Source organism: Marmota monax, unplaced genomic scaffold (genome assembly GCF_021218885.2).
Source record: "Marmota monax isolate L192 unplaced genomic scaffold, Marmota_monax_Labrador192_F-V1.1 WCK01_AAM20220418_F8-fsc00050, whole genome shotgun sequence".
Taxonomy (NCBI): Eukaryota; Metazoa; Chordata; class Mammalia; order Rodentia; family Sciuridae; genus Marmota; species Marmota monax.
In genome coordinates this window covers 9,851,750-9,867,505 of record NW_026694552.1, presented here as the reverse complement: position 1 = coordinate 9,867,505, position 15,756 = coordinate 9,851,750, and positions in this window count along the sequence as shown.

Here is a 15,756-nt window from a genome sequence, read left to right as displayed (position 1 = left end):
GTTTTGAGCAACTAATAAAAAAATTTAAAAAAAAAGAATCAAAAATACATAAATGTAAGGAAGACCAATAGAGTAGAGAGGGGATGAGGGAAGGAGGAGGGGAGGGAAAGGAAAAGTACTGGGGATTTAAATGGAGCATGTCCACATGAAACTTTTTTAACAAGGCAGTTGTGAAAATAAATTTAAAAGAGGCAAACTAGTTTTATAATTTGGGGGTGACTGATTGAAGATACAAACAGATGGATAATTTTTGAAAGCACTGCTAGGATTTATGATAAACTCCATAATATTTAGCTCATTAAAATGAAGTCATTCCAGAAATCAGAAATAAAAACTGTACATAGGTAATTAGCATTTTAAGTCATCTTTTATTTCCTTTGGCCTGTCTCAGTTCTGAGACAAAGAAAGCATTGGCTCACTTGCAATTTTCCATATTTATTAAACATTTAATATTTTAAATAAACCATGAATGTCACATATAGATATAAGCATCACACATTTATTAAAAGAAAACAACATTTCTGGCATATGAAAAGCCTAAGACTTCTATCTCTGAATTTCGGTTTCCTTGTAAAAACAAAACTATAGAAAATCTACATTTCAGCCAGGTGCAATGGCACATGCCTATGATCCCAGCAGCTGGGTGGGGGGGGAGGCTGAGACAGGAGGATCCAGAATTTAAAGCCAGCCTCAGTAATGATGAGGCACTAAGCAACTCAGTGAGACCCTGTCTCTAAATAAAGCACAAAATAGGACTGGGGATGTGGCTCAGTGGTCAAGTGCCCTGAGTTCAATCCCTCATACTCCCCCCAAAAAATAAAAGCTAAAAAAACTACATTTCTAAGAATTCCAAATACCTATTCAATATATTTATATAATTTATTCATTTTTATAGTCATCTTTTGATTACCTATTTAAGTTATTTTGGTTATTGTTTTTGCCAAAAATATCCCAAGAAGCCAGGTGCAGTTGCACATGCCTGTAATCCCAGGGGCTCTTAGAGTTCAAAGCCAGCCTCATCAACATCTCAAGGTCCTCAGCAATTTAGCGACAGCTTGTCTCAAAATACAGACTAAAAAGAGCTGGGGATGTGGTTCAGTCTCTGGTAACAACAACAAAAGTCCAAATGTAACAGTGGTTCATTTTATGCTTTGAATATAGCCCTTAATGTTCTGCCACTACGACTTATTTTTAAAAAGACATGTTTCCTCATTTTTCTCCCTCTACCTCCCTAAACTCTCCCCCTCACTAACCTCAGGGAAAACAGAATTACCATTCTTCTGCCTCATCTAGGTCCCAGAGCAGTAGAGTTGGCCATCAGTGGATTGTTACCCAAAACTGTGAGCCAAAAGAGACTTTTCCTTTGCTGGTTGATCCTGTCAGTTCTTTTGGTGATAGCAATGAAAAGACTACTAAAACAGAAATTGATACTGAGAAGTGTGGTTGTTGCTGTGACTGGTCTGACCATATGGTTCAAAAGCCTTTGGAACTGGTTTATAGGTAGCAGGAATTTTGAGACATTTAAAAATACAAGCTGGAAAAGTTTTAGAATGTTGTAAGCAGAGCTTAATGGGTGATTCTGGTGGGACCTCAATAGACAAGAATGTTGATAGGGACTGGGGACAGTAAATACTGGATTCATAAAGATTCAGAGACAAACTCCACTGGAAATTTAACTAGAGGTCATTCTGTAAGTGTCTGGCGGACGTCGGAGAAGGAGACCACCAAGAGACCGGCTCATGCAACAGCAAAAGGGGATGTATTGAGGATCCAATCCAGCGCGCTGGGGCTCCCGGCTCACTCAAGAAGGGAGAGCGGCCAAGAGCCCAGAGCAGGGGTTGAGCAGTGCTTAAGTACACTTTTTGGGGAGGGCAGGGGCTTTGCATACATCAGAGCAAATCATCATGAGGCACGGGAAAATCGAACAACAATTCTTAAACATGATTAGTACATTCATTGGCGGGAACAGGTAGGGCGGGAGTGATAGGTCAATCCTAAGAAGGGGGGTACATTCAAACTGATTGGTTTGGGCCCTGAATGCCTACGTGCCAAGCTGCACAGGGTCCTAGGTTATTTATCTACTGGACAGTCCCGGGAATTGTTTTAACAGCTACAGGAATTTCAGGTTTTGGGGGTGTAGCATAGGAACTTAACAATACCTGGTCCTTTACATTTTAACTCAGGCTTTGCAGCTTAGAAACTTTACAACACCCGGTCTTTTACACTTTAACTTCAATTTCTTTTACTCTTACAGTTCATGTTATATTTTGGCAAAGGAGTTGTCTACATTATTCCTATGTTTTGAGACTTTCTGAGACTCAATGTAAAGGTGATGGACTAATTAATCTGGTGGATGAACTTTTAAGGCAGCATAGCATTCAGGGGGTGGCATGGATACTTCTGGTGGCTTTTAGCCAAACTTACTATGATAGTCAGGAGCAGAAAGCAAAGCAGAAAACTTTGCAAAACTTGCAGTTCGGCCAGAAATGTGAGAGTAAAATTGGGGCTAAGGAAGTTTTGGTTGTTAAAGACATTCTAGCCACTTACAGGATGTCAAATACTTTACTTAGACAACATAGAACCTCAGGAATTGACTGGACCACACCCATCTCAGGCCCAAGGATATAAAAGTAAAATCACCTTTTAAAAAAAATAGTTGTAGATGGATACCTTTATTTTGTTTATTTATTTTTATGTGGTGCTGAAGATTGAACCTAATGTCTCACACATGCCATGCAAGCACTCTACCACTAAGCCACAAACCCAGACCTGTAAAATCTTCTTTGATAAGAGACCTTGGGGACACTTTGCTTAAATGAGGAACCTAGGAAGTTGTTTCGCATGTTCAGCTGCCCAGGCACTCAGAGGCTGCTGTATCCAGGGTCCCAAGAACCTTGGCTACTGCTTGAGATGATGACAGACCTTGGAATCAACCAGGTGGTGCTGGTTCTGAAGCAAGTTAGGGTTAGGATTAGGGTAAAACAAAAATACCTCAATCTAAACTTCCCATATGTGTGCATGTATGAATATATCACAATGAATTCCACTTTTATATATAATTATAATGCACCAATTAAAAAATAAATAAATGGTAGAAAGACCAATAGAATAGAGTAAGGGGATTGGGGTAAGGAGGAGGCTTGGAGAGCTAAGCACCTGGCTCCAGGTGCACAAGGACCTGTGGGGTAGGAGATGGGGAGAACTTGATTCCTGGGACAGGGCTCTCACTCCTGCATCCCAGCCTGATCCAGAACTTTTCCAGGCTTCCTGGCCTTGCAGATCCTGATCATCTAGAGAGTCCCAGAAGAAATGCTGGAGGAATGCAGGATGCTGGAGTTAGGCAGTCATGGAGGCTTCCACCAAGATTTCAAAGGAAGGCCTGGGAGACCAGACAAAGTGTAGCAGGGTTGAAGTCCCTAGTGTTGTCCTCCAGAGTGTGATGCATGAAGGAAGCTTAAGCTGCACTGAAGACCTTTGAGATTCAGAGGTGCCAGTACCATGGGACATCTGTCTAGGAAAGCTCCATGCATTGAACAGAAACAAACAAAGAGGGAGGCCATGCGGGATGCAACCAGCAAGGATATAGGAGCAGAGTTATGCAAGCCTTCTAGAGAGAACATCACAATTCCATGTACCCCAGATACTGGACATGTAGTTGTTTGCCCAGCTGGATTTCATTCTTGCTTTAGTCCCATTCCTTCTTTCTATGCCCCCCTATATCTTCTTTTTGGAATGGAAGTGTTTATTATATACCATTGTGTATTTTATATATGAAATTTGATTTTGACTTTTATAGGGGCTCATGCTCAGAGTGTCTTGAAACTCTGAGACAATTTTGGACTTGAACTTCTGGGTAATGCTAGAACTATCAAGACTATGAGAAATCTTGGAAATGGACTAGATAATATTTTATAAATGTGAGATGGGCATGGGCCAGCAGCAGAATATTATGGTTTAGGTATGAAGTATCCCCCAAAAGTTCATGATTTAGACAATGCAAGAATTTTCAGAGGTGAAATGGTTGTATTATGAGAGCTTAAACCTAATCAGTGGATTGATCCACTGATTTGGATTAACTTGGTGGTGACTGTAGGCAGAAAGGGTGTGGTTAGAGGAGAAAGGCCACTGGGGGTGTGCCTTTGGGGGTTATATTTTTCCCTTGTGAGAAGAGCTCTCTCTCTGCTTCTTGGTAGACATGCCCTGAGCTGCTGTCATCTATCACACCCTTTTGCCATGATTTTCTGCCTCACCTTGGGCCCAGAGAAGTAGAGCCTACCGTCTATGGATTGAGACCTCTGAAAACATGAGTCTCAAATAACTTTTCCTTTCCTAATTGTTCCTGTCTGGTCTTTTGGTCACAGTGATGAAAAAGTTGATTAAAACAGTCAGTTTTGAAGGAAGATGGAAGAAACTTCATTGTTTTAAAAGTTCCACCTCCCTCAATTTTTTAAAAGACTATAAAACATGGACAAAGGCAGAAAAAAAATATTTTTGCATATTGTCCCAATGATACTATTGTATCCTTTAAGCTTAAAGTTTATAAGTGATTATATTTTTTTGTTGATAAATATAAATGTCAAGTCTATGCTGTTATGATAGCCCTGATATATCATGTAAATTCCTATTACTGTCTGTGTTCTGATTAAGCATGAATCAAGGCTTTCTCTTCACTTAAATTTTTAAGAAATTTTGGTTGTACAACCCTGCCAACATTGTTGTGGGCTGAATAGTTAACAGCGCCCCTGTGTTCAATCCCCAGTATTTAATTTTATCAGTTCTGAAGGCATCTATCTAAGAACAATGGCAAAAGCAACTTAATTCTGTAGCCCATGTCAATAGCAGCTTCCATAAAAAGCCAGTTCTACAGTTAAGTTTAGGGGATTTTTCTTGGAAATTTAGTCTAGGCTTTTTTCCCATATTTATTGGTGATTATAATTATACATGACCATAGGATTCATTGTTACATATTTGTACATGCAAACCAAATAACAATATAGTTGACAGTTTGTCTTTTCAAATCTCTCCTAATACCCCTTATTAAATTAAGTTTAATCTTGAAACTAGTTAGAATGAATTATTTTATTTATCTCTAAGAATCCTTACCTGAAGAGTGATTGGTGTAAGACTCGTATTGTAATGGACAGAATCTTTTTTTTTTCTTTCTATTTCAATTTTTATTATTAAGTGTATAGAAATTAAATATATTTTTATCTTGTTTTACTCACACATCACTTCCAGTAGTTTTTAGTACAAATTATTTCAAAATTCATACATAGATGACCATGTAAGTTGTGAATAGTTTTTTTTCTTTTTTACATAACACTCTGGATTTCTTATATTTGTTTATTTTTCTTGATGTATTGCTTTCAACTCAGTATAGAGGTGAATAGATTGGTAAGGGTGGACATCCCTGCTAGTTCCTGCCATAATAAACATGGGTATGCAGGTATGCTGCTGCATGCTGACTTCATTTCCCTGTAATGGACAGAATCTATAAAGTAGTATTGGCTGAAATGAAAAGATGGATGGGTGACTATTGAAGACACACACAACCAGGCATGGTGGTGCATGCCTGTAATCCCAGTGACTCGGGAGACTAAGACAGGAGGATCATGAGTTCAAAGCCAGCCTCAGAAACTTAGTGATCAGTTTAGTGAGACCTTGTCTCAAAACAAAAAAAAATAAAAAGGCCTGGGGATGTAGCTCAGTGGTTAAGGTTCAACCTCTAGTACCAAAAAAAAAAAAAAAAAAAAGACAAACCTATTTCAATCCGGAAAGCTTATGACCATGGTCAAACTTTTGCCTAATGTTCTTGAAATGTAAACCAAGTATCGATTAAGGCTATAGAATTGCCAGGCACGGTGGCATACACCTGTAATTGTAATCCCAGTGGAAGGGGAGGCTAAGGCAGGAGGATTAAGCCAGCCTCAGCAAAAGTGAATGTGCTAAGCAACTCAGTGAGACCCTGTCAAAATACAAAATAAGGCTGGGGGTGTGGCTCAGTAGTTGAGTGCCCCTGAGTTCTATCCCTGGTAACACCACCCCACCCCTTCCAAAAAAAAAGGCTACATCATTAAAAAAAAGTAGTAGGAATATATCCACCAATGAATGAATGGAAAAGGAAAATGTGGTACATATACATAATGAAATGTTATTCAGACATAAAAAAGAATGAAATCCTGTTGTTTGCAGCAACATGGATGGAACTGGAGGTCAATATGCTAAGTGAAATAAGCCAAACACCAATAAATACCACACGTTTTCACTTGTTTGTGAAAACTAAAACAGATCTTATAGAGTAATGGAGAGGAATAATGGTCACTAGAGACTGAGAGAGCAGTGGTGAGAGGGGATGGAAAGATTAAGGGCACCAAAACACAGAGAGGAGGAATTCATTCTGGGTTTTGTATAGTACAACAGGGTAACTATCAGTTACAGCAATATATATTTCAAAATAACTAGAAGAATACAAAATTCTTAACACATGAAATTGATTAATGTTTGAGGAGATAGAAGAGCTTATTACTCTGATTAGATCATTATGCATTGCATACATGTATCAAAATATCATAATGTACTCCATAAAGTTATACTAATAAGTCTCAAAGAAAAAAGAAAAATAGTAGGGAATTTCAGAAGTTCACAAATTCTGGCTTTTTCTTATGGCTTTTACAAAAGTTCTGTAAAAAAGAGATGAAGTCACACTGCAGAAATGAAAAGAAATTTAAATGTACTAAAAGAGATGATTTCAGCCTTTGACCTGAAATTGAAGTTCACTGAAATTCTTGTAATTTGGACCCTTGAGGGACTGAAAAGACTAAAAGCTCTGTATTCCAATTGGAAGCCATGGATAATGATGAGAACAAAGCTACAGCCTTAGCAGGAAATAAGATTAATGTCCTACTGGACAAATTCACTGATCAAATTAATAAGTGTTTTCTTCTTGACAGAGCTTACTGTTTCAAATGTCCTGAAGGTGATCATTAAGTTAAAGGAGAAGAGGAGAAAATAGATGGAGTGTAAAGGTAAGTTGCTAAAAGCCTCAAATTGTCAAGCTTAGAAAGTTTGTGTAGATAATGGTACTCAAAGTGTGATCCACTGAGTGACTGTCAGTTCACAAATTTTTGGCACTAATATGAAAGGAGATAAGGAGCTTGAACCAGTAGGTAAATCAACTTTGAATAAGTAGTTCTAAGACATAGGTACTTTAATTATTCCCATTCTGCAAATGAGGAAACTAAGATTCAGTGATAGTAAGTTATTTGCTTAAGATCACTCAGCTAATAAGTGAAAGAGCTAGACATCAAAATCAAATGGGGGGTTAGGGTTGTAGCTCAGTGGCAGAGCATTGCCTCTCATGCATGAGGGCCTGGGTTAGATCCTCAGTACCACAAAAAAATTAAAAAATAATAAAGACATTGTGTCCATATACAACTAGAAAAAAAATTTTAAAACAAAACAAAAACAAATGGGTCAGATTTCAGAGAGCATGTACTCCAAAGTCCTAAGTGCATATTACACTGTGTATAGTCAAGGTTCTCTAGAGGAACAGCACAAACAGGATTTTATATATAACATATAGATATATTATCATATAATATTATACATATAATTATTATTATCCCCCATCATTCCTATCAGTTTGCTGTACAACATGGCAATCTTCTCTTAAAACACCTTCATGGACACAATCAGAAGTCCCTTAATCTTAGGTATTTCTTCCTCCAATCAAGTTGATAATACAGATTAAACATCACAAATCTACTACTTGTCAACTTGACACCCAGATATATATCTATTTAAGTCATACTTTACTTTCAAATAAACACAATAATGAAGTCATCATTCTGCCCAACATGATATAGCTATCCTTCCTACAACCAAAAATTCACTAATTCCTTCAACTGTTTGGAGAGGTCTATACATATAACTCTTCCCCAAGTATCTGCATCACCAATTTCCCAATCATGTTCTTTCCAGGGCCCTGATCATCCAGCCAAATTATTGGGTGCAGCCCAAGAATCATTATATAGTCAAACATATGGCTATGTTTTTTTTCTTCCAAGAAAAATGTACAAGGTGCATAGTCTTAAGTTCTGCCCCTCATGGAGATTTCCCTTTATCATTGTCCTTTACAGATGTCCCGGAATGGGACAACTGTCCACTTTCAGGTGGTACCCACATAGCATGCAGAACCATCTGTAAATCAGGCCTTACTCTTCTTTTCATCTGTCATGTGATCACAGGCATTTTAGCAGAATAAGAACTATAGGGGTTGGGGTTGTGGTTCAGTGGTAGAGTGTTCACCTATCACATATGAGGCACTGAATTCAATCCTCAGCACCACATAAAGATAAATGAAATAAAGGTATTGTGTCCATCTACAACTAAAAAAAAAAAAAAAAGAAAGAAAGAAAAAGAAATAAGAACCGTGGGCAAGTTATACTCCATGTAGGTATATCTTTATTTTATTTATTTATTTTTATGTGTTACTGAGTCAAACCCAGTGCCTCACATTTGCTAGATGAGCACTCTACCACTGAGCCACAACCTCAGCCCTGGGCCCATTCTTAACGCAACTTACTCATGTTTTCAGGACCTGCCTGTGCCTGATCATTATGTGCCACTTCCGTTTGATGATGGATTGTTGCTGTGCACATCCAATATAAGGTTTGGTGGGTTATATAATACCCAGTTTATGATGGGCAGCTCAGGTTACATGGTAATGTGGTGGCCTGTGGTCAATCACTCAGTTCCAATTAAGGCTCAGTAGCAGGCCAAGAGCTATTTCTCAAAGGGAGAGTAGTTATCTGCAGATGATGTTAGGAACTTGCTCTAAAATTCCAATGGCATCCTCTTTGATTAACCTATGGGGACCTTCCGAAGGCTCCAGACATCATTCTTATCTGTTATTTACACCTTAAATATCATTGGGTCTGCCCATGTTATATGGCCCAAGGACAGAACAGCCTGCATAGCAGCCCAGATCCATTGCAGAGCTTTCTCCTGTTCTGGTCCCCACTCAAAATTAGCAGCCTTTAAAGTCACTCAGTAGATGGGCTGGAGGAACACACCCAAATGAGAAATATGCTGCCTCTAAAATACAAATAGGCCCACTAAGCATTGTGTTTCTTTCTTGTTTATAGAAGTGGCCAGTGGAACAACTTATTCTTTTTTAAATATTTTTAGTTGTCAATGAGCCCTTATTTTATTTATTTATATGTGGTACTAAGAACTGAACCCAGTGCCTCACACATGCTAGACAAGCACTCTACCACTGAGACAGAACCCCGGCTCAGAACAACTTATTCTTTATCTTAGAAGGGGTATTCGGGCAGGCCCCACACCACCAGACTCCTAGAAGTTTTACTGAGAAGGCCCTGGAATTTCAGTGGGATTTATTTCCTGCTCTCTGATACACAAATGCTTCATTATCAAGTTCAGAGTGGTTTCTGCCTCTTTCTCAGTTGGTCCAACCAACATGTCATGAATGTAATAGTTAAGTGGAAGTGAAATGTGATCAAGATCTTGGTGAACCAAGTTATGATACAGGGCTGGAGAATTCATGAGGAAAGACAGTGAAGGTGTATCATTGGTCTTGCCAGCTGAAAGCAAATTGCTTCTAGTGGGCCTTATGAGTAGGTATGGAGAAAAAAAAAACAGGAAGGCCACCATGACAGTTCTGGCAAGGACCAATTAGGGTCAAAAACTCTACTGCCTGGGCTGGGGATGTGGCTCAAGAGGTAGTGCGCTTGCCTGGCATGCGCGGGGCACTGGGTTCGATCCTCAGCACCACATACGAACAAAGATGTTGTGTCTGCCAAAACCTAAAAAATAAATATTAAAAATTCAAAAAAAAGAAAACTAAAAAATAAATATTAAAATTCTCTCTCAAAAAATCATTAAAAAATTAAAAATAAAGATGTTGTGTCCGCTGAAAACTAAAAAAAAATAAAATAAATATTAAAAATTCTCTCTCTCTCTCTCTCTCTCTCTCTCTTAAAAAAAAAAAAAAACTCTACTGCCTGAAGTAAAGGAAGAGTTGAACACCTGATTGGTGAAGAGTACAGAAAGTTGTCCCCAGTGCTCAAGACAAATATCAAACTTGGAGACAGTATTATTTCCTTTGTGATTCTTTGCTCAGAGATGACCAATTCTCTCCTTTGAGAGTGCTCTCTGCTTCAACCTTACTCAACCTTACCCTACTCTCACTTAGCTCCCACTTTTTCTTCACTTATAATAAAATTCTCTTGCATAACTTTTGGTGTCTGACTTTAAATTTTCTTTCATCAGAACACAAGAACCAAAGATTGGAATTTCAGCTCCACACTCTCCTGTGATACTGCCAAGTACTAAATGAATCTATCCCAATTGCACATTTTGGGACTGGAGAAATAACCATAGAATGAGTTCAGGGACCATGAGTTGGACTTTGGCCAAAACTTCATTGATTACCTGACCTCCAAAATCCCCTGGTTTTTTGTTTTTGTTTTAATATTTTTAGTTTTAGATGGACACAATACCTTTATTTTACTTATATGTGGTGCTGAGGATCGAATCCAGTGCCTCACCTGTGCCAGGCAAGTGCTCTACTACTAAGCTACAACTCCAGCCCAAGCCTCTATTTTGACTGAAGGGACAAAATGACATTTTGGATCTCCAGGAATCAATGTCAATGGAGAGCCAGTGTTTAGTTCCTAAAAGATCTGATCATTGCCCTTTTCCCAGTGCACAATTACTCTGGTAAAAAGTCATAGATCCCTTCGTGGAAGGATAGGAGAAAGATTAAACAGAAAAACTTTTGGTACTATACCAGAGTCCTTCCTCAAGGAGACCTACCCTCTCTTCATTTAAGGTGTTCTGGGTCTATAAACTAGGAATTGCTTTAGGGTCCATGATTCTCTTCTACTATTATTTAAAGAAGGCTTTTGCACATTTGCCCTGGAATTTTTCTGCTTATATAAATCAAGTAGAAATTTGGTGGATTTCTTGTCCATTTGACTTTCAGGAAAACCGTGATTAATCAATACCATAGATCTACACAAGTCAGAACATAATGTTCATTGCTTCTCATTTGCTGTCCACTATGGTAAGTAAAACCACCTTGCCTTTTGGCAGTTGAGTGCTGCTACTTGGCTCCTGATGCTCCAGGATCAAATTTGCCCCTCACATATAAGTTTCCCAATTGAGTGACTGCATTTTGCACAGCAAGGCCTAGCATACAGAGAAAAGCAATGACAGAGTTCTTCAAGGATGCTAGTGTTTCCCTCACAAATCTATTTTTTCTAGTGTTGGTGAAAGGTACTTCTTCTGGACCCTTCCCAATGTGGAGAAAGTTATACATGGAAAATTCACTCCAGCATTCCAATCTTTCCTCTGAATCCCTTCATCAACAGAAAACCTACTGATAACAGGCATTTCTTGCTCTTACACAGGTAGTCATTTTTTCACGCATATTTCAGCCAACCCACAAAACAAACTATTAGTAACTTTTTTAAGGCTGTGAGATGCTACATTAAATCCAGAATCTTTGCTCAAAGAGTACACATCAATAAATTCAGCCTGGTCTAATTTTATGTTCCTTCCATTATCTCATACACTTAAAATTCATTTCCACACACATTCCCTAGACCTCTGCTAGTATGAATTAGAAAATTCAAAAATCAAACACAAACCCTCATCTTGCAATTGGTTGAATTACAGCACAAGTTTAATTCTAAGCTTCAAAGAATTTCTGCAGTTAAAGTGAGGGCAGTGCTTAGACTTGCATCTAATTATAGGCCTTGAGGCAAAAGTGGGTTATGAGGGGCTAGGGCTGTGGCTCAGTTATAGAGCACTTGCTTAGCATATGTGAGGCAGTGGGTTGGATCCTCAGTACTACATAAAAAAATAAATAAAATAAAGCTACATCGACAACTATAACTAAAATAAATATATTTTTAAATTGGATTTTGAGGGTGGGTCTGAGGAGAATCAATATTGTCATGCTCAGCAAATTCTATGGAAGGTCATTACTCTTTTCATAGGCAAGGTGGGATTAATACTCTCAGGGAGAGGTGGAAAGGTGGAGAGGTCAATGTCATAGAAGTTGGAGTAGGGATGCTTCTGCCTCCTCTGCTAAGGGTGGGGTTGACACTTCCTTTGGAAAATAAACTCATCAGAACATAGAAGTTCAAAGTCCCCAGCCTCCAAAATCCTCCCATCATCTCCACAGCAATTTACAGGGTTTATTCTTTTCCAAGGACTGCCCTCACCAGTGCAGAAATCCTTTGAAGCTGAGACTTAACTTGTGTTGTAATTCAACCAATTGCAAATGAGGGTGTGTATTTGATTTGACTACCTTAGCCCTATGACTATAAGAGAGAAGTTTCTTTTTCCAGAGTATACTGAGAAGCTTTAAAATTGGTTATGCAAATCTAGAGCTAAGAAAGTTGAATCTCTGAGCTCATCTTTCTCTTTTATTACATTGACCAGTGAAACCAGAAGCAATCAGTCAACATCATTACATTCGTTAGTTTTCCAGAAATGTTAAAAATATCATGCATAGAGGAGCATAGTGGTGCATGCCTATAATCCCAGAGATTTAGGAGGCAGAAGAGTCCCAAGTTCAAAGCCAGACTCAGCAATTTAGCAAGGCCCTAAGCAACTCAGGGAGACCCTTGTCTCTAAATAAATAAAGGGTTGGGAAATGCAGTTCAGTGGTTAAGCACCCCTGGATTCAACCCTGCCCCTGGATTAAATCCCAAGAACAAAAAAAATCATTAAATTCCTTTGCTTCTTACAAGTGATGAATTAGCATCATTAAAAGTTTTACTTTGTGTCTCTCTTTAAACAGTTCACAGCATGGATTGTCCATGCTCTCCATTCTACCAGAAGGAGAGACTTAAGCATCTTTAGGCCTAACCAATTAGACAGACAACTCCAAAAATCACAAAACCAACTAAAGGAAATTCACTTACACAATCTGGTTTCTCTAGAATCACTCCTGGTACCAAATCAGTATTAGGGTTCTAGAGGAACAGAATCAACAGACTATACATACAAACATGTTTATACATGTATATACATAAAAGGAGATTTATTAGATAGTCTTACAGGATCAGAAGCTGGAGAGTCCCACAATGGTCATCTGCAGGCTGAAGAGCCAGGAAACCACTAGCTGCTCAGTCCAAGAAGCTAGAGCCTCAGAATAATTTAGTAGCCAATAATATAGCCCCAGCCCAAGATGGAAGGCCTGGAATTCCCTGGAGAACCACTGGTCAATCTGCTTTGAAAGAGTGAAGGAACCAGAGTCCCATGTCCTCAGGCCATAACAGGGGCAATCCAAAACCCTGCTGAAAAAGAATGAAGCTTCATCTGCATTGACTTCCTCCTTTTTTATCTTTTGTTTCATTCAGGCCCATAACCTGTTGAATTGTGCCAAGCACATTCAGGACGGGCCTATCCCCTCAGTTTGCTGTCCCATGTGCCAATAATTTCTGGATGCACCCACATTGAAACACCCAAAAGTCTCTTAATCTTAGGTATCCAATCCAATCTTATTGACAATCCAAATTATCCATTACACACTGCTTGCTGGATTATTCCTATGCTATATCAAAGACAAAAGCCATATGTTCTTGTTAATTAATAGTTTGTGTAGTATACAGATGAAAATGCCCATTCACCTGTTTAGCAGTGAAAGAGAAAAAACATTGAGAATACAGAATGCAAGACTTTCAAAAAAAAGGCATTGGTAGTACAGGGGATTGAACCCAGGGACATTCGACCACTGAGCTACATCCCCAGTCCTTTTATTGAAAATTTGAGATAATGCCTCACTTAGTTGCCCAGGCTGACCTCAAACTTGTAATCCTTCTAAGTCAACTTCTTCAGTCTCTGAGAATATAGACATGAATATCCAGACCTTAAAAGCTTATTTTATTAAATGTCCTTGCTTTTCTTTCCTAGAGATTTCTTCTTAGTGAATTGTTCTCTTAGAAGTGTTGTTAAGGGCATGTACACTAGAACCAGATTGCCTGAGTTCAGAATCCTGGCTCCACTAGTTATTAGCCATGTGGCTCAAGTTAGATTCCTTATACCACCTTAATCAGTTTATTAGCCTTTGAATAGCTGTCAGCAAAATTTATCTATGAGGGTCTTGATATCCTGGTCACAATGGATTGATTGCTGTGGCTGTGACTAGTTTTGGTGATAAGGGGTCACAAGATAAAAACCTTGATATATCAGGACCATTCTTTTTTTTTTAATTGTTTTTAGTTGTAGATGGACACAATATCTTTGTTTTATTTATTTATTTATTTATTTATTTATTTATTTTATGTGGTGCTGAGGTTTGAACCCAGTTCCTCACGTATGCAAGGCAAGCGCTCAACCACTGAGCTACAACCCCAGCCCCATCAGACCATTCTTGATAAATTTACCATAAAACTAAACAGGAATAACACAATATCAAATTAAAATGAGTAAATAATAAAGAAAATAATTTACTTAATTTTACTAAGAGAAAACCTAGCAGGTAAGGCAATTTCAGGAGTGGTTGCTTGAAAAGCCCAACAATGTCATTAGGACCTAGGTTCATAGTGATTTTCCAATTTGCTTTCCTGATTTCCTTTCACATAGTTACTGAAAGAAAAGCAAGGAACTGGGAGATGGGTGAGCGAGAAATGAAAGACAGAGACCAGGCAGAGATACACATGAGAGTTTATTTGTCAGAGTTGACAAATAAAGGCCATCTCTCTATAGGAGAGAGAAGCAAAACAGACTTGGGGTTCGGGACTTTTATGGGGCAGGCTCAGGGATTAGAGCCGATCGGTTCCTAATGTGGATGGACATTAAGGATGAGGTTGGTATGAGGGAGTGGTGAGCATTTCTCAGAAATGCCCTTGGGTGGGAAAGTGAAATTTTTCCTAAAATGGTACCTGTCACTGAAGATGGGTGTCCAGATGCTAAGCAAGGACCTTACAGTCACAAGATGGGTGCACCAGCTTCATTATCATCTATGCATCAAAAATATCTAAAACCTTGGGGCTGTGGTTGTGGCTCAGTGGCAGAGCACTTGGCTAGCATGTATGAGGCACTGGGTTTGATCCTCAGTACCACATATAAATAAATAAAAAATAAAGGTACATCAACAACTAACAATAAAAAAATAAGAAATAAAAAATCTAAAGACTAGATCAGTGCAAAAGAATGCTGCTCTTATCCCAGCTGTAGAGGCCAAGACAGGTAGATTGCGAATTCAAAGCCAGCCTCAGCAAAACAAGGCACTAAGCAACTCAGTGAGACCCCATCTCTAAATAAAATACAAAATAGGGCTGAGGATGTGGCTCAATGGTCAAGTGCTCCTGAGTTCAATCCCTGGTACCTTCCCCAAAAAGAATGTTGCTCTTCCTTATGACCACAAAGAGAGATCTTCTCCAGTTAACAATTTCTCTTCATTTTTCAGTGTCCATAATTATATCACTTACCTATTCCTAAAACAAGGTATGGCAAGGAAAGTGATATTGCTAGAAATAGTTATAACTTCCACTTAAAGGTGTGGTTTTAATACAATAATTCACAGAAATAAAATTGTTTACACATTATTATGCAACACACACATATCCACACACATATGCACATATCTACATTTATAAAACTTAAATAAAAGCATCATAAAATAACTATTCATGTGTCCAATGCACTTTGATATTATTTATAATAATCTATTTCTTTATTTTAAAAAATGTTGGTTGTGAAGACTGGGGATATGGC